This window comes from Heterodontus francisci, chromosome 34 (assembly GCF_036365525.1).
Source record: "Heterodontus francisci isolate sHetFra1 chromosome 34, sHetFra1.hap1, whole genome shotgun sequence".
NCBI lineage: Eukaryota > Metazoa > Chordata > Chondrichthyes > Heterodontiformes > Heterodontidae > Heterodontus > Heterodontus francisci.
In genome coordinates this window covers 38,439,843-38,460,690 of record NC_090404.1, presented here as the reverse complement: position 1 = coordinate 38,460,690, position 20,848 = coordinate 38,439,843, and the positions used below count along the sequence as shown (strand labels likewise).

Genomic DNA, 20,848 nt, shown 5'->3' with positions numbered 1-20,848 from the left:
CACTCGGTATTGGACAAAGCTTTGGCCCCAGCACTGATCCTTGAGGCACTCCACGAGTTGCAGTCTGATATCTTGAAAATGCTCCATTTATCCCTACTCGTTGCTTTCTGTCTGTTAACCTCTAAATCCTCCTTGCATGTTAATATATTACTTCAATTCCATGAGCCTTTATCTAGTGTATTAATCTTCGATGGCATCTTACCGAATGCCTTTTGGAAATCCAATTATACCACATTCCTGCCCTTTCAGTTACATCCTCAGAATTCTGCAATAAATCTGTCAATCAAGATTTCCATTCGGTAAAAACATGTTGACTTCGTTTGATCAGAGAATGATTTTCCCAGTGCTTGTTAATACTTCCTTGATGAAAGATTCGGACATTTTCCAGAGAACTGATGTTCGGCTAACTTGCCTGTAATTCCCCATACTACATGCAAAATAGTGTGGCTCCTGTGGCGCAATCGGTTAGCGCGTGGTACTTATACAGCAGTGCAATTAATGAGCTATGCTGAGGTTGTGAGTTCGAGCCTCACCTGGAGCATAGACTTTTAGACACGGGGATCAATGAGAAACAGCTGTCCAGTGCAGAGAGCAGTGGTTCGTTCGTCTGAACTGGCCCGAAAAAGGGGAAAAAGATAACTGTGAGGTGACATCAAAGGAACAGGAGCCACATGTGGTGAGAGCACTGCAAAACTTCATAGTTATTTCCAGCAGAGAAGGAGACAACTCGGTCCATGCCATCTCTGCACAGAGCAACGCAGTCAGGCTCGATGCCCGTAGCCCTGCAAGTCTGCTTTTCTCAGAATTCCTCCTGAAGGCATTGATCATTTCTGCTTCCACCACTCTTGTGGGCAGCGAGTTCCAGGTCATTATCACTTGAAATATAAAAACAGTGCTTCCCCATACTCCCCAACATCCTTTTTTTCCACAGAACTGGCAATTTGTGGTCGCTACTCCTTGTGCAGTCTGTTAATGGGAACAATGTTTCCTTGTCTAACTTATCCAAGCCTGTCATAATCTGGTACACTGCTATTAAATCTCCCCTCAATCTCTTTTGTTCAAAGGAGAACAACCCCAGCTCTGCCACCCTAAAATAAAAGCAAAATACTGCGGATGCGAACCTAACCTTGTAACTAAAATGCTCCATCCCTGGAACCCTTCTGCTAAATCTCCTCTGAACCCTCTCAAGGACCCTCATATCATAGAACATAGTACATAGAACAGTACAGCTCAGTGCAGGCCCTTCGGCCCACGATGTTGTGCCGACACTTTCACCTACTCTAAGATCAAACTACCTACATACCCTTCATTCTACTATCATCCATGTACCTATCCAAGAGTTGCTTAAATGTCCCTAATGTATCTGCTTCTACTACCACCGCTGGCAGTGCATTCCACGCACCCACCACTCTCCGTGTAAAGAACCTACCTCTGACATCTCCTCTAAACCTTCCTCCTGTCACCTTAAAATTATGCCCCCTGGTGATAGCCCTTTCTGCCCTGGGAAAAAGTCTCTGGCTATCCACTCTATCTATGCCTCTCATCATCTTATACACCTCTATCAAGTCACCTCTCATCATTCTTCGCTCCAATGAGAAAAGCCCGAGCTCCCTCAACCTTTCTGCATGAGACATGCCCTCCAGTCCAGGCAGCATCCTGGTAAATCTCCTCTGCAAACTCTCTAAAGCTTCCACATCCTTCTGATAATGAGGCGACCAGAACTGAACACAATATTCCAAGTGTGGTCTAACCAGGGCTTTATAGAGTTGCAGCACAACCTCGCTGCTCTTAAACTCAATCCCCCTGTTAATGAAAGCCAACACATCATATGCCTTCTTAACAAACCTATCAACTTGGGTGGCACCTTTGAGGGATCTATGGACATGGACCCCAAGATCCCTCTGTTCCTCCACACTGCCAAGAATCCTGTCTTTAAGCCTGTATTCTGCATTCAAATTCGACCTTCCAAAATGAATCACTTCACACTTTTCCATGTTGAACTCCATCTGCCACTTCTCAGCCCAGCTCTGCATCCTGTCAATGTCCCGTTGCAACCTACAACAGCCCGCCACACTATCCACAACTCCAGCAACCTTTGTGTCATCGGCAAAATTACTAAACCAACCTTCCACTTCCTCATCCAAGTCATTTATAAAAATCACAAAGAGCAGAAGTCTCAGAACAGATCCCTGCGGAACACCACTGGTCACTGAGCTCCAGGCTGAATACTTTCCACCCACTACCACACTCTGTCTTCTATGGGCCAGCCAATTCTGTATCCAGACAGCCAAATTTCCCTGTATCCCATGCCTCCTTACTTTCTGAATGAGCCTACCATGGGGAACCTTATCAAATGCCGTGCTAAAATCCATATACACCACATCCACTGCTCTTCCTTCATCAATGTGTTTTGTCACATTCTCAAAGAATTCAATAAGGCTTGTGAGGCATGACCTGCCCCTCACAAAGCCATGCTGACTGTCTCTAATCAAACTATGCTTTTACAAATAATCATAAATCCTGTCTCTCAGAATCCTCTCCAATAATTTGCCCACCACCAAGGTAAGACTGACTGGTCTGTAATTCCCAGGGTTATCCCTATTCCCTTTCTTGAACAAGGCAATAACATTTTCCACCCTCCAATCATCTGGTACCACTCCAGTGGACAGTGAGGACGCAAAGATCATCAAAGTTCTCCCTGTGTCTGCGTGGGTTTCCTCCGGGTGCTCCGGTTTCCTCCCACATGCCAAAGATTTGCAGGTTGATCGGTTAATTGGCCATTATAAATTGCCCCTAGTATAGGTAGGTGATAGGGAAATATAGGGACAGGTGGGGATGTGGTAGGAATATGGGATTAGTGTAGGAATGTTATAAATGAGTGGTTGATGGTCGGCACAGACTCGATGGGCCGAATGGCCTGTTTCAATGCTGTATCTCTGAACTAAACTGAATCATCGCCAATGGCATGGCAAATTCTTCCCTCGCTTCCCGTAATAACCTTGGGTATATCCCTTATGGCCCCGGGGACTTATCTATCATCATGTCTTTCAAAATTTCCAGCACATCCTCCTTCTTAATATCAACCTGTTCCAGCATATCAGCCTGTTCCACGCTGTCCTCACAAACGACAAGGTCCCTCTCACAAGTGAATACTGAAGCAAAGGATTCATTAAGGACCTCCCCTACCGATATCGTTCCTGAAATGTGATGACAAGAGTGGGACAGAGTTGTGGCTAACCAGAGCTTTATAAAGGTTCACCATAATTGTACTGAGTACTTCTTTTTATTAAGCCTAAGATTCCTTATGCTTTACTAACTATTCTCTCAGTATATCTTGCCACCTTCAAAGATCTATGCACCAGCACTCCCAGGTCACTCTGTTCCAGCACGCTCTTTCGAACTATGCTATTACATCTACATTGCCTCTTCTTAATTCTTCTGTCAAAATGCATCACTTCACACTTGTGAGGATAAAATTCTATCTGCCACCATTCTGTCCATTCTACTGTCCTATCTATGGCCTGTTATAGGCTGTTCATATTATACTCACTGGTTGCTGCAGCTCCACGTTTGGTGTCATCATCAAATTTTGAAATCGTGCTATCTATTCCTGGATTCATGTCATTTACATGAAAAACAAAAATCAGCGCTGACCCTTGGGGAACATCACTATCTAACATCCTCCAGTCTGAAAAACAACCATTTTCTTTGACTTGTTGTTTTCAGTCCTTGAGCCAATATTTTATCCAACTGGACACTGACCGTCCTATTCCATGAGTCACAATTTTATTAACAAGCCTTTAATGTGGTACCTTATCAAATATTTTATTAAAATCCATATAAACAACATTCAGCACACTCCCTTCATCAAAATTCTCCTTTGCTTCATAAAAAAACTCAATTAAATTAGTCATGCATGATCTGTCTTTTACAAATCCATGCTGGTTATTTTAATTACCTCGAACCTCTCTACGTGTAAATTGATATTTTCCCTGACTATTGTTACGAAAATCTTACCCACTACTGATGTTAAACCAACTGGCCTGTAATTACTAGGACTGACCTTACACATTTCTTGGCACCTTCTCTGGCACCTTCTATCCTGACTCAAATTTCCAGAACTTGTGGAAAGACCTTGAACCATCTTGGACTGAGTCTGAGGAGAGGTTTCTCCAACAGAGGCTGATATTGACCTTGAGCTACATTTGAAATTTCCATTTCATCAGACATGTCTCTCTAACTGTGCCTTGGATCTGAACTCAAACATTTTCTTGCACAAGTTTCTGGCATGATTTGTGTTTGAGTAACTATTGGTGCTCAACTCGTAACAAAACTATCTGATTTATCAGACACATTTGATTCTTTCCAACTTCCTTCCTTTTTTTGCGAACCTCTGAAGGTAAAAAATGAACGATATGTACAAACCTAACTTTTCCACTACAAAACATCTTGACTAAATATGTACGAGGACCACATCTTCCACCACTCTTCCTGGTCGCCACTTCAACCACTTGTGATGATGAATCTTCACTCTCACCTTCTGGTTCAACTTCAGAATTCTTTCTCCCACTCTACCCCTATCATGACTCTCTTTCTGTCTTGATTGTTTTTCTTCTACTGACAGTGCTAAATGTGGCTTCAGCAATGAAAACCTCATTCTGGCCTGTCTTATGAGAAACAGGTCCCTCATAATTTTATACACCTCCATTACATCTCCCCTTAACTTTCTCTGTTCCAAGGAATACAAACTCAGCCTTATCCAATCATTCCTCAGCTGATCTGCATGTAAATTGCGTTCAGGATGAGTTTCCGAGTTTTTCTCCCTGAATCTAATGAATCCGATCATTGTCACTGGAATCCTTTTAGACGTGGATCAGATGCTATTTGTCCCCCAGGAAGTGACCATTCTCATTCTGTGACAGAGACGTTTTCTGTTTTGTACAAAAGCTGCACTGGAACTTCCCACTTTCAAAGTATTATCATTTACTGTACATTAGGCTGCATCTACAAACTTGTCTCTCACATGCCCAGTGATTCGGAGGACACTTGTAAATCAGGAATTGTGACATTCACAACAGCGTGCTGGAGAAAGATACAGTTTGAGTGCGGGTGCCAGTGCTGGAGGAATGGAGAGCTGGGATTCTACCGTGAAAGCAGCAACAAAGTTTAAACCAATCACAGTGAACATGGAGCTCTAACCCATGACCATGAAATTCAGAATCTCATGCTCTATTGACTGAGGTAACTGGGCAACCCACGGTAGCGTTGTCATATCTCTCATAAAGTGAGATAACTGTTGGTTTCCTTCTGGTGCCTCAGCTTTTTTTGTGTTCCAAGATGCAAGAGGAAATTGATCAACAAAAGCCCAAGGATGCAATACATTCCACTCAATCATCAATAACATCATTCCCATCTTCCACTTTTTAGCTGCACCGCCTTCCAAAGATTGCAATCCATTTTACTGAGGAATTGTTCTGGGATTTATTGTTTACCTACGTTGTGTCCTCATTTTGATATGAGATTCTCTTCAATATCCACCACAGATTGAAGTGCAAACCGAACAGAAAAACAGGAAAAACACAAATCCCATGGTGCTCACTTTCAGATACAGAACAGTCAGCTTTTAAATAACATGAACATATTTTACATGGGAACGATTTCGAAACTTGTTACTATTGTTTGTGACTCATTCATTGTGCTCAGAGGATGAGGATGTTTGGCCCGGGCTGTAGTGTCCCGTGTCCCACGCATGTACAGTAACCCTCTGATTGATTTGTTGTTTTCTGTTGACAGTGGGTGATTGGAGAGTGTGGGTTTAGAATATTGCTGCTTGTCCCCGTCTCACTGACTGTGGCGTTGGGAATGGGTGAATAATTGATGTAACTGTTTTCATGTGCGACATAAAGCTTTGACCGGCTGTTATTAACCGAGGTAGCATGGAATGATCATTTAATAATGGCTCACAAATTTGAACAGAAATCAGCTGTAATGTTCAACATTGAGGGTGACTTTCTGCTCTGACAGGGGTAGAAAGGAAATTGAGTGAAAGACGCTGTGAACAGCTTGAGTGTACAGAACTGTACAGAGGAAAAGCAAATGTAACAATCTGACATATTGCAATTTGATAACATGTATTGACGAATGTCTATCACTCAAGGTTTCCTGGTATTTCATGGAATACGTTTTGATAAGGTTTCAACGTGGTTTTGAACTGGGGACTGTTCCCAAATACAAGAAAGATGAGAACTCTAACTTTATGGAAACACTGCACTGCAATCAACCTGGGGAGCAAAACCAGAATGTTAAACTGTTATTTTAAATTAGCACGAGGTGATTTTTTTTCGAAGTCATCTTTAAATGATCTATAAATGATTCGAAGCTCATGACATTCTGGCTATTTCAGCAGCCGTGTTGAAAACATCAAATGTTTTTGCTTTTGACGTCTTCAATCTTCTGGAAAATATAATTCAGGAATGTGAGATTCCAGATATGTGGATAGACTGGAGAAGCTGGGGTTGTTCATCTTCGAGCAGAGAAGGAGAGAGGAGAATTGATCGAATGTTTAAATGAAGGGTTTAGATCCAAGAATTAAAGAGGAACTGTTTCTATTGGCTGAAGGATTGAAGATCCAGAGAGTACAGATTGAAAAATTTTGGCAGAAGAAGAGGTGACATCGAGATCTGCTGAAAGATCACTGACCTGAAACATTAACTCTGTTTCTCACTCCACAGGTGCTGGCGAACCTGCTGAGTATTTCCAGCACTTACTGCTTTGATTTCAGATTTTCAGCAACAACAGTCTTGTTACTTTTCGACGAAACTTCAACCCAAGTTGGGCGTGTTTATTTTTAACTTTGCTGTTGCTTTTATGACCGAACTACATTTACCAGGCATAATGCTTTATTGCATGCAGTTGTAGCCGAGTGGTTAAGATGATAAATTTAACAATCTGTTGTGAATTCTGTGTGAGTGCTCGTGTCCTGCTGTCCACCTTTCCGATTATTTCAAAGTTTAACCAGGTCCCTGCAGAACCAATCATCAATTACAGATAATAAAATCCTGCACCTTTCAATCCCTCCAGGATTTTCTCATTTGCATTTCAAAATTTACGTTTAGAAATGGAACAAAAATTTGCCAAATTGGAGACACTTTCTTTCCGGCTGTCTGTCTCTCTTTCGGCCTCCCTCACTCTCGGTGCACAAATCTGTGTGTTTCGTTCTATGTGTGTCTATGTTGTTCAAATCCCCGAGGAGGTGACTGGATTTTTACCTTCATAAACTTGATTTATTTTAGTTGTATAGAGTTATTTTAACATGTTACAGAGGAAAATAGCAGGGTAAAAATAATACAAGACGAGATTGTCTCTTTCTGCATTTTCTAGAGCGGAGACTGTTCAGCGATTCAATGCCCGTGTGTTACAAAGCAGAGGATGATTGAAATTTTTACTGAGCAACATTTAAACAGATAGAGAACGAGAAATCATAGTCGAGTGGTTAAGATAATAAACACATCGAGATAATGAATTAATAAACAAAAAAAGAAGAATTTCAAATCGCACGGACATTTGGAATTGTTTCCACTGCTGCCAGGTCTCACAGTGAACAGGAAAATAAACGTTCACTCACAACTTTTACCAGAACGGAGAGGTTAAAACAAACAGGAAAACCTCGAGAAGAGAGAAGGCTGGAAGGTGACCTGATAGAATTTGGGAAGCTTTGTCCCTATTTCATCAGGGATTAGAGGCGAATTTATTCACTCTGCTTCAGGTTTACATTTACTGAACCGGAATCAAACAAACAATAAGATTTTTACAGACCTGGAAATAAAGTTTCCATATTGAGATGTCATTCTTAAGATCATATTTTGGCATCTGCTGAATCAGTACTTTTGTCGAACTCTCTGTCTCTCTCTGTCATGAGATTACAGAAGAAACCACACTTCAAAAGTACTTTATTGACTGTAAAGTGCTTTGTGAGATCCTGATGACGTGAAAGGCGCTGTTTAAATGCACAGCTTTGTGTCTTTTCTTGCTTTCTGTCTGTCAATCTCAATGAAGTAAAATATGGAATTGTGGAGTGAATCTGTTCCTTTCAGCATCTACTCCAGACTCTATTGATCTCTCTGTCGTTCTCTTTCTCTTTTTCTCTCTTTGTTCCTCTCTCCTCAGTGATTGTCTGGAATAAAAATCCTTCCTCTGGGGCTGCTGGATGAACCCAGGTCTGGTAACAGTCCGATACTTTTCCTGATGCTTCGGTATGGAATGTACAAGTGTACAAGTGTGGGTTGTAGTTTTTGTTTTCTTATTAGTTCAGTGGTTCCGTTGCTAGATGGGGAGGTTGCACATTTTCAAGACATCAAAATGTTTCATGGTGCAGCTTTATCTGAAAATACAACAGGCAATATTAGCAGAGTTAAATAATGCAAGAGGGGATGTTTTCTTTAAGAATTGCCTTGAGCAGAGATCATTGCATCATGAAGTGCCCTCACACTAAACAGTGATAGATAATTGTAGTTTTAACTTAATTTAATACCTATTTCCTTTCGTGTTGCTCAAAGACACTGCTTTATAGCTACATCAAATTCAATCCAATGTTTATCAATGTGGAAATTAAGATTCAATATTTATGTATAATTCTGAAGATTCTGAAGTCCATAAAGTATAGATGGAGCAAAATTCTTACAGTGCATTCAGGAGAATTTTTAGCCAATGCTGAGCAAACCCAGCAAGAGAAGGGGCAGTTCTGGACGTAGTGTTTAGGAAAAAACCTGTGTAGGTGGAAGGGGTGTCAGTGGGAGAGCATTTTAGTGGCAGTGATCATAATTCAGCTGAATTTAGCGTAGTTAGAAAAGGATACAGATAGACCAAAAGTTAAAATTTCAAATGTGAGAAGGTCACTTTTACTCATCGGAGATTTGATTTGTTAAAAGAGGACTGGAAACAGCTATTTGCAGGTAAATCAGTGTCAGAGCAGTGGGAGGCATTCAAAGAGGAGCTAAGAGAGTTCAGAACAAATATTCTCCTACTAAAAAAAAGGTGGGACTCAAAAATGTAGGCTCCTTCAGAGGTCAGAATCCCACCTGACCGGGAATGTAATCAGGTCTGCAGTGGAAAAAGCACCGAATTCTCATCACAGGAGCACCAGGGAATCTGCCAGACTTCACTGCAAGCTAGCTGCTCCACGCTGCTTTTGCTATTTCTTCACTTCAGCCCACTTCCACCACAGATTCGTTTCTCATTAAAACAATCGAATGTTTAGCTGGAACACAAAAGACTTGTTCCGGCAATGACAGCACAGAATGTTTTAACAAGAGCGTAAAGCTGAAGATGTACAAGTTTCAATTTCCAAGATGCACCAACCTAATCAATGCAGCTCCTGTGAAATGTGCAAAGCAACACACTGCCGTCATACATCAATAGAAACAACTGACACACATCAAATTCTGCCAGTTTCATGTGGGATCTCCTTCTTCCTCTTTCACTGCTTTTCCTCCTGATCCTTCTGCTCCTCCAGCTCCCAGGTGAATTAGTTGCTTCATGTGAACATACCAGATTCAGGAATCCCAGCTTTACCTGGAAAGCAGGGAGTGGGAATGAAAGATGGAGGACATTGAGAAGTGATGGATTTTGCAGATAACAGGATAAACACGCACTGTGATCTCATCTTCCTGCTTCTTCCAGATACTGAACACTGGAATGTGCAAGAGTTGTTCCCATTAGCAATTATCCCCAGTCACACTCTCCTTCCAATCTTTTACCCGTTGCTTAGATTTCAAACTGTGCATAATTTCTCACTGGCTTTCAATGTGAAGAAGGCGGAGCTGCGAGAAGCTAATGTTGCTCAGCAGATGTAACTCAGGAAGATGCCTAACAAGCCGATGATAACAGTAAATGTTTTGATGAGCTGAGCTGCAGTGAAGGGATGGCACCATTTAAAATGTCATTCAGCAGGTCTGCTTCCAAAGCTGGTGATAGAAATGACAAACATTCAATTACAGAAAGGTACAGCACAGAAGGAGGTCATTCAGTCCAGTGTGATTCGCTGACAGAGCAGTTGTGATTGGTTGATCAGGAATGATATTTGTGCAGTTTGAACAGCAAGCAGAAAAAGCTGCCCCAATGACTGCCATCCATATATTCCTTGCCCCATCCTCCCTCGGTGGGCCTAAGGGCCTGTTTCAGTGCCGTATCTCTAAACTAAACTAAACTAAAAGAATACATCACTCTGTGTTGTAATTTGTCACAGCCCTTCACATGTTCCCTTCAACTTTCCGAGCTCTGTCACATCTCTGACTTCTTCAGCTCTGGTGCATAATCGCTGATGTGAACCTTTAATTGTGTTTCTCTCTCTCCACAGGTAAGGCCAGAGGTGCTGACCATTTACTTGTTTCTTTTATTTTAAATGGAAGTCATGTTTGTGAGTTGTCAGGGTAGCAACTACTGACCATTTGCTGACCAGGAATCGAACCCAGGTCGTTGCAGTAAGTGCATTGAACGCCAACCATTCGACCACCAGAGAAGCTCGCCAATTGCTTCTCCCTTTTCTTCACTTCCAACAGGCTGATATTTGTGTTTATTTCTCACCGTTTGTTCAGCTTCCAGAATATCTGATTGATATTGATACATTTGAACATTTCCAATCAGCAAATAGAGCAGCCAACTCGAGGAAAATAAGACTCACTTCGCTGTGAGTAGGGTTCACACCTGCGCAGAAAAACTCACATTGGATTTTAAGTCCAACGCCTCAACTGCTCGGCCATCACAACACTGTACAATGCATCATCCAATTGCCTTAGACTACACATATTCTGGGAACCTTGAATTGCATGACATCTCCCATTTGATGTGAAAATTAACATGATGGAATCAGTGAATATTACAACACAGAAGGAAGTCTCTCGACACGCCGAGCCTGTGCCAGCTCTTTGGAAGATCAGTCAGCTTAATCCCATAATCCATCTTTTCCCCATCACCCTGGAAATCAGTCCTCTTCTCTTCTCACTATTCTCTGTTTTATGTCCCTCAGATAATTATGTAACCAGGCTGTCACTGGTCCTTTAATTCCATCACTTTAATTTTTCTAACAAATTGATTATGTGGTATTTCACCAAATGACTTTTGAAAATCCATCTCCACAACAGCAACCACATTACCACTGCCCTCATCAAATGTCTCCGTTACTTCATCAAAGAACACAGTTCATGAGAAAAACACAAACTGCCACGAAATCAAAACCCAGTTCCTCAATTCACATCCCTTGTCTCTGATGAATCCCCAAAGAAATATTATCAACATTCCGCCACTGTCCTTCCTCAGTCCAGTCCTGCTTTTGTAGTGTGTGTCTGCTGAGCGGTCACTCAGACCGAAATGTATGGACTGAGTTCAAGGTCCAAATGAACATTGGTGTGAATGGAACATGTGTAACTGAGAATCAGCGGTGGTAACCCAGAAAGGCTTTAAGAACATGGAAGTGAAGGTTACGGTCGGCTAAGCTGCAGTAAAATGAAATGGAAGGAAGTCAGTATTAATAGTGGAAGGAATAATCTGAGAGAAGAGGTGGGTTTGAATGTTGGAGCCTGAAGCACAGGCATGTGTAAGTGCGATGATGTAAAAGGAGACAATAGTTTCCCTCCATCAAGAAGAAATACATTTTCATGGAGTAAAGATTGGTTATTTTCTGCAGTCCATTATCAGGTACTGCAGCCGCTTTAAGACATAAAGCAAGCTCTGTCTTGATCGGTGTTGCTGTGACCACAACACAGAGTATTCACCATTATACAGTCACAGTCCCACTCAATCAGCTGTGATAGTCTAACACGGATTGTTAAACAAAGATCTTTTTAGTGAAGATGATCTTTCCACGAAAACTAACAGACCTGGTGAATATTTCCAACATCTCCTGCTTTGATTTCGAACTTTCCATCTGAGCAACTTTTCTGATGATCTAACACAAATTGGGATTGGAAACCCAGTCTCTCATAAGACTGGAACATAAATCCACATAACCACGTGAATAGAGATTAAATTCTAGCACTGATGACTGATAATTAAAAGTGACTTTTCTTGCTGTGCGCTCTCTGAGTCCAGGGCTTTGTAATGAGAATGAAGGAAATATGAGAACTTTCTGAGCCGTGTTCCCGGGACGATGTGGCCGAGAGGTTCAGTCGATAGCCCATGAATCCATTACACCTGCACACATGGTTTTGAATTCCATCCTCATGGTTATTGTGTTGAAGAAGAATGTGTTCTTTTATTCCTTTTATCAACACATCCAAGATTCCTGAATCTGAGTTCCATCCTTCCCCAGGCCGCAGTGGGGGAGTTATGTATTGCTGCCTTACTCTGTTTGCTCAAATCTACAAAACGATCATTTCAGCCCAAACTCTTTATTGCAGGGAGATGTGGAGAGTGTAAGATCTGAGTTATGTGAAGTATCAAAGTGGATCATTGTATCCTGGTGAAAGGAATATCTCTCCACAGATGCTGCCTGACCTGCTGAATGTTTCTTGCATTGTCTGTTTTTAATTTTATACTTTCACGTTAACGGTTTTCTTTTATTTTTTTGTTTCCTTGCCACAAGGGCGCTGCTCCAGCCACAACATTTCTGTGTTCTTCTCACACACAAGTTTGCTCTTTATTTTTCTGCACACGCTGTAAAGTCAGCCGTTTCCACACACATCGATCTGTGGCTTTCAAAACCCTTTTCTCATAGTTTCAGAGACTCTACGTGTTTCTTCGTGAATTCACAAGGATATGGGGATTATAGAGGCTGAGAGGGAATATAAGGGGTTAATATGTTATCCAGAGGATCTAAAGACTATAAGTGTGTACAGTGACAGTAAGGGACTCTCAGAGTATATCAAAGAAATAACAGAGCATATTAGAGAAGATCATGAGTTAAAGGAGATTCAAAGTGTTTAAGGAAGGGTCAGGATCTATCAGATAGGATAAAGAACGCTCAGGATGTATTAAAGAGGATAACGCATGATCAGGTTGCATCAGATATCCCCATCCTCAATGATGGGGGAGCCCAGCACATCAGTGCAAAGGACAAGGCTGAAGCATTTGCATCCATCTTCAGCCGAAAGTGCTGAGTGGATGTTTCATCTTGGTCTCCTCTTGATGTCGCCAGCATCACAGATGCCAATCGTCAGCTAATATGATTCACTCCACGTGATATCAAGAATCGGCTGAAGGCATTAGATACTTCAAAGGCCCTGAAAACATTCCTGAAATAGAAGTGAAGACCTGTGCTTCAGAACTTGCCACTCCCCTAGCCAAGCTGTTCCAGTACAGCTACAATACTGGCATCTACACGGCAATGTGTAACTTGCTCAGGTATGTCCTGTACACAAAATGCAGGACAAATCCAACCCAGTCATTTCTGAGTCAATGTGGTTTACATTTTGAAACTTTGTAGCAGACATGTTTGCTGTTCCTTCCTCCTGTTCCTCCTTGATTATTTCTGCCTGTGTGTAACTGAGGCTGCGTTTTTGGGTAGGTCTTGTCCAGGTGTCCTCATCACACAGATTGCAGCACTTACTCTCCTTCCAGTCCTTTGTCTGGTGGCCTTCCTGCTTACAGCTGCTTTGTATTTGGCCGCCACGTGTCCTGAATCTCCACATAACTGAATTTCCTCATCCCTGGACATGATGCAAGGTGAAGGACCGCGAGGCTGTTTTGGAAACTATTTGCACTTGGGAGTGTGAAAAATCGAAAAGTTCCAAAAGGAAAATCTTGTCTCCAGCTTTGTGAATCTTTAGAAATGCTTTGGAAAATGGGGCTGTTACTTTATTTTGAGGTTGTTCTTGGAACAGAGATGGCTGAAGGGAGATCTGATTGAAATGTACAAAATGTTGAGGGGCCTGAATAGATTGGAGGTGAATGGCCTATTTACTTTGGCAGAGAGGTCAGTGACTCGGGGCATAGATTTAAAGTGATTGGTCGAAAAATTAGAGGGGAGATGAGGAACAATCTTTTCATCCAGAGGGTGGTTGGGGTCTGGAACTCACTGCCTGAAACGGTAGTTGAGGTAGAAACGCTCGACTCATTTAAGAGGAGTCTAGATATGCATCTCAAGTGTCATAATCTGCAGGGCTACTAACCAAATGCTGGAAGGTGGGAATAGAAGGGGTGGATCATTTTTTGGCTGCACAGACGCAATGGGCCAAGTGGCCTCTTTCTGTACCTTAAACGTTCTATAATTCCGTTATTCTAAGATTCAAGATGAGAGCACAACGCACCACATTTAAAGCAACAAGAGAAAACAGAAGTTTCTCTCTATTTCCACTACTAATTCATTTCCTAATCCTAAAATACTCAATCAAATCACCCATTAACCTCCGATATTCCAAGGAACGCAGGCCTGCTTGAATGAATCGCACCTCATAATTTAACCATGAGAGCCTTGGCTACATTCTGGTGAATTTTCACTGCCCTGTTTCCAAGGCCAATGTGTATCCTTTATAAAGGGCTGAGACCAAAACTATACACAGTATTCCAGGTGTGGTCGAACCAGCTGATTGTGTAGTTGGAGCAAAACGTCTCCTTTATATAACAGAATAGAATTGAATCATAAAATTGTTGCAGCACAGAAGGAGGTGTTTCTGCCCTTCATATTTATGCAGACTCTCTGCAAGAGCAACTCAGCTGGTCCAACACACCCGCCTTTTCCATGCAGCTCTGCACATTTTTGTCCTCAGATAATTATCCATTATTTTTCTTATTCGTTATTGGGATATGAGGGTCCCTGGCAATGCTGGCATTTACTTCCCATCCCTAATTGCACTTGGGAAGGTGGTAGTGAGCTGCCTTCTAGAACCGCTGAAGTCCATATGGTGAGGTACATGCACAGTGCTGTTAGGGAGGGAGTTCCAGGATTTTGACTCAGCAATATAGTTCCAAGTCAGGATGTTGTGTGACTTGGAGGTAGGCATGCAGGTGGTGGTGTTCCCATGTATCTACTGCTTTCGTACTTCTAGGTGATACTGGTTGCGAGTTTGCAAGGAGTTGTGAACGGAGCATTGGTGAATTGCTGCAGTACATCTTGTATATGATACACACTGCTGCCACTGTGCATCGTACTGGAGGAAGTGAACATTTAAGATGGCAGATAGGGTGGTGATGAAGCAGGTTGTTTCGTCTTGGCTGGTGTTGAACTTCTGGAGTACTGTTGTGGCTGAAATTATGCAGGCAAGTGGAGAATATTCAATCACACTCCTGACTTCTGACTACTCGATGGTGGACAGGTTTTGGGGAGTCAGAAGATGAGTTGCAGAATTTCCAGCCCCTGACCAACTCTTGCAGCCACAGTATGTTTATCGCTGTTCCAGGTTTCTGGGCAAGGCTGATCCCCAGGATGTTGATGGTGGGGGATTCAGCGATGATAATGCCATTGAATGTCAGGGGGAGATGTTTAGATTCCCTGTTGTTGGAGATGATAATTGACTGGCACTTGGGTGGTGTGGATGTTACTTGCCACTTATCAGCCCAAGACTGAATGTCGTCCAGGTCTTGTTGCATGTGGACCTGGACTGCTTCAGAATGTGAGGCATCGAGAATGGTACTGAACTTTATTCAATTATCGGCGAACATCCCCACTTCTGAACTTATGATGGAGGGAAATTCATTGATGAAGCATCTGAAGATGGTTGGGCCTAGGACACCACCCCGAGTAACTCCTGGTTCCTGGTATTCCCTGGTTCCCCTTTATCTACCCTTCTAGTTACATCCTCAGCATTCTGTAATAAATTTGTCAAGCAAGATTTCCCTTTCGTTAAACCATGTTGACTTTGTTTGATCAGACTATGATGTTTTTGCGAGGAGCAGCTTTGACAGAACGAGGTGCGGAGCGAACTTACAGCTGAGTGGTCAATTTCAGTGTAAGTTACAAGTTAATCCCCTTTTGTTTCGGAGGACCAAGGGACTGCTGGGTAAGGGAAAACTATTTATTTGGGCAGTTTTAAAATCATTTTCTTTTTGCGAGGAGCAGCTTTGACAGAACGAGGTGCGGAGCGAGCTTACAGCTGAGCGGTCAATTTCAGTGTAAATTACAAGTTAATCCCCTTTTGTTTCGGAGGACCAGGGGACTGCTGGGTAAGGGAAAACTATTTATTTGGGCAGTTTTAAAATCATTTTCTTTTTGCGAGCAGCAGCTTTGACAGAACAAGGTGCGGAGCGAACTTACAGCTGAGCGCTTGTCAAGAGGAAGAGGGCGGCTTATGTTAGGATGAGATGTGAAGGCTCAGTTAGGGCGCTTGAGAGTTACAAGCTAGCCAGGAAGGATCTAAAGGGAGGGCTAAGAAGAGCAAGGAGAGGACACGAGAAGTCATTGGCGGATAGGATCAAAGAAAACCCTAAGGCTTTCTATAGGTATATCAGGAATAAAAGAATGATAAGAGTTAGAACAGGGCCAATCAAGGATAGTAGTGGGAAGTTGTGTGCGAAATCAGAGGAGATAGGGGAAGCGTTAAATGAATATTTTTCGTCAGTATTTACAGTAGAGAAAGAAAATGTTGTCGAGGAGATTACTGAGATACAGCCTACTAGGCTAGATGGGATTGAGATTCACAAGGAGGAGGTGTTAGCAATTTTGGAAAGAGTGAAAATAGATAAGTCCCCTGGGCCAGATGGGATTTATCCTAGGATTCTCTGGGAAGCCAGGGAGGAGATTGCAGAGCCGTTGTTGTTGATCTTTATGTCGTCATTGTCGACAGGAGTAGTGTCGGAAGACTGGAGGATAGCAAATGTTGTCCCCTTGTTCAAGAAGGGGAGTAGAGACAGCCCTGGTAATTATAGACCTGTGAGCCTTACTTCAGTTGTGGGTAAAATGTTGGAAAAGGTTATAAGAGATTGGATTTATAATCATCTTGAAAAGAATAAGTTCATTTGCGATAGTCAGCACGGGTTTGTGAAAGGTAGGTCGTGCCTCACAAACCTTATTGAGTTTTTCGAGAAGGTGACCAAACAGGTGGATGAGGGTAAAGCCGTGGATGTGGTGTATATGGATTTCAGTAAGGCGTTTGATAAGGTTCCCCACGGTAGGCTATTGCAGAAAATACGGAAGTATGGGGTTGAAGGTGATTTAGAGCTTTGGATCAGAAATTGGCTAGCTGAAAGAAGACAGAGGGTGGTGGTTGATGGCAAATGTTCATCCTGGAGTTTAGTTACTAGTGGTGTACCGCAAGGTTCTGTCTTGGGGCCACTGCTGTTTGTCATTTTTATAAATGACCTGGATGAGGGTGTAGAAGGGTGGGTTAGTAAATTTGCGGATGACACGAAGGTCGGTGGAGTTGTGGATAGTGTTGAAGGGTGTTGTCGGGTACAGAGGGACATAGATAGGCTGCAGAGCTGGGCTGAGAGATGGCAAATGGAGTTTAATGCGGAGAAGTGTGAGGTGATTCACTTTGGAAGGAGTAACAGCAATGCAGAGTACTGGGCTAATGGGAAGATTCTTGGTAGTGTAGATGAGCAGAGAGATCTTGGTGTCCAGGTACATAAATCCCTGAAAGTTGCTACCCAGGTTAATAGGGCTGTTAAGAAGGCATATGGTGTGTTAGCTTTTATTAGTAGGGGGATCGAGTTTCGGAGCCACGAGGTCATGATGCAGCTGTACAAAACTCTGGTGAGGCCGCACCTTGAGTATTGCGTGCCGTTCTGGTCACCGCATTATAGGAAGGATGTGGAAGCTTTGGAAAGGGTGCAGAGGAGATTTACTAGGATGTTGCCTGGTATGGAGGGAAGGTCTGACGAGGAAAGGCTGAGGGACTTGGGGTTGTTTTCGTTAGAGAGAAGGAGGAGGAGAGGTGACTTAATAGAGACATACAAGATAATCAGAGGGTTAGATAGGGTGGATAGTGAGAGTCTTTTTCCTCGGATGATGATGGCAAACACGAGGGGACATAGCTTTAAGTTGAGGGGTGAAAGATATAGGACAGATGTCAGACGCAGTTTCTTTCCGCAGAGAGTAGTAGGGGCGTGGAACGCCCTGCCTGCAGCAGTAGTAGACTCGCCAACTTTAAGGGCATTTAAGTGGTCATTGGATAGACATATGGATGAAAATGGAATAGTGTAGGTCAGATGGTTTCACAGGTCGGCGCAACATCGAGGGCTGAAGGGCCTGTACTGCGCTGTAATGTTCTAATTCTAATTCTAATTTTCTAAGTGCTCGTTCAGACTTCCTTGAACATCGATGAGAGCATTTTCCCGACCACTGATGTTAGGCTAACTGGCCTGCAGTTCACCATGTTAAATATATTAAACTGGGGTTCCAGTGGCGCAGTTGGTTAGCGCGTGCTACTTATACAGCAGTGCAATTAGCGAGTAACGCCAAGGCTGTGAGTTCGAGCTTTACCTAGAGCACAAATTTTAGAGACAGGGAGCAATGTGAAGCAGCTCAGCAGTGAAGAGAGCTGTGATCAGTGAGTCTGAACTGACCAGAAGAGGAGAAAAAAATAATTGTGAGGTGACATCAGAGGAAGAGGAGCCACTTGTCATGAGCACACTGCTGAAATTCAAAGTCATTTGCAGCACAGAAGGAGACATTTCGGTCCATGCTGGCTCTGCAGGGAGCTGTGCAGTCAGCCTCAATAACGGTAATTTAAAAACAAAATGCTGGAAATATCCAACAGGTCTGGCAGCATCAGTGGAGAGGGAAGCAACGTTAATGCTTCAGGTCTGTGACCTTTCCTCAGAACTGACAAAGGTTAGAACTGTCGCCAGTTTTAAGCAAATAAAATCGGAGGTGGGGCAAAAAATAACACAAGGCAAGGTGTCGATACATGCAGCCCTGCAAGCCTATGTTTTTCTCAGACTTCTTCTTGAAGTTATTGATCATTTCTCCTTCCACCACCCTTGTGGGCAGCGAGTTCCATGTTATTACCACTTGCTATGTAAAAACAGGACTTCCTCATATTCCCCCTGCATCATTTCCCCCCAGATGTTGCAATCTGTTTCCCAGACTTCTGGTAGCATTTGTTAATGGGAACAGTTTTTCCTTGTCCAACGTACCTAAGCCTGTCATAATCTGGTACACTTCTATTAAATCTCCCCTCAATCTCCTTTGTTCGAAGGAGAACAAACCCAGCTCTTCCAACCAAACCGAGAAACTAAAATCCTCCATCCCCAGAACCATTCGGATAAATCTCCTCTGCACCCTCTCAAGGACCCTCTCATACTTCCTGAAATGCTGTGACCAGAACTCGATGCAGTACTCCAGTTGAGGCCTAAACATGCATTATAGAGAGATTCACAATAATTGTGCTGAGTACTTCTATTTATAAAGCCCAAGATTCCATGTGCTTTACTCACCATTCTCTCAATATGTCTTGCCAACTTCAAGGATCTCTGCCCCTGCAATCCCAGGTCCCTCTGTTCCTGCACACTCTTTAGAACTATGCCATTACGTCTAAATTGCCTCTCCCGAATCCTTCTGGAAAATGCATCACCTCACACTTGTCAGTATAAACTTCCATCTGCCACCTTTCTGTCCATTCTGCTGGCCTATCTATGTCCTGTTGCAGACTGTTCATATCATGCTCACTGTTTGCTGCAGCTCCAGGTTTGGTGTCATCAGCAAATGTTGATATTCTACTTTGTATTCCAAGATTCAAGTCATTTATATAAAGTAAAACAAAAACAGTGGTCCCAGCACTGACCCTTGGGGAACACCTCTGTCTACCATCCTCCAGTTTGAAAAACAACCATTTCCTTTGACTGGCTGTTTTCAGTCCGTCAGCCACTATTTTATCAATTGGACACAGAACCCACTTTTCCATGAGCCACAATTTTGTTAGCAAACCTTTAATGTGGTACCTTGTCAAATATTTTCTTAAAATCCGTATAAACAACATTCAACACATTCCCTTCATCAACTTTCCCTGCAACTTCATCAAAAAATTCATTTAAATTAGGCATGCATGATCTGTCTTTTACAAATCCATGCCGACTATCCTTAATTAACTTGAACCTCTCTACGTGTAAATTGATATTTTCCCTGACTATTATTTCGAAAATCTTACCCACCACTGATGTTAAACTAACTGGCCTACAGTTGCTAGTACTGTCCTTACACATTTCTTCAATAAGGGTGTCACATTAGCCACTCTCCAATTCTCTGGCACCTTCTATCCTGACTCAAATTTCCAGGACTTGTGGAAAGACCGTTACCCATCTTGGACTGAGACTGAGGAGAGGTTTCTCCAACAGAGGCAGATTTTGACGTTGAGCTTCAATTCAAATTTCCACTTCATCAGAGATGTCTCTCTGTCTCTGCCTTAGATCTGACCTCGGACTTTCTCTTGCACGAGTTTCTGGCATGATTTCTGTTTGAGTAACTATTGGTGCTCAACTCATAACCAAACTATCTGATTCATTCGACTCATTTGATTTTTCCCAACTTCCTTCTTTTTTGTGAACCTCTGAAGGTAAACCATGATCTATATGTACAAACCTAACCTTTCCACTACCAAACATCTTAACTAAATATGTGCGAGGACCACATCTTCCACCACTATCACTGGTCACCACTTCAACCAATTGTGATGATGATTCTGCAATCTATCCTTCTGGTTCAACTTCTGACTTCTTTCTCCCACTCCAGCTCTCTCATGACTCTCTTTCTGTCTTGATTGTTTCTCTTCTACTAACAGTGTTAAATGTGTCTTCAGCAATGAAAACCTCGTTCTCGGCTGCCAGCCATGAAACAATTCAGCTGGCGTTATGCTGGTAGCAGTGTGATGGGTGTTACAATAGATAAACAGAAAGGTCAGCAGTCTGTGATGCAATGATAACTGACTTTTGTTCAGATTGATATCCAGCATTTGCTTGACAAGAGCATGCTTAACAATCTGCA

The 20,848-nt window shown here is 42.6% G+C and overlaps 1 non-coding gene across 1 annotated transcript; it reads left to right on the top strand.

Annotated features, from left to right (window-relative positions):
- The first annotated feature begins 446 nt into the window (after positions 1-446).
- trnai-uau (transfer RNA isoleucine (anticodon UAU)) lies at positions 447-541 on the top strand. The gene is made up of 2 exons: positions 447-484; positions 506-541. It is a non-coding gene; the product is annotated as a tRNA-Ile (tRNA).
- The last annotated feature ends 20,307 nt before the right edge of the window (positions 542-20,848 follow it).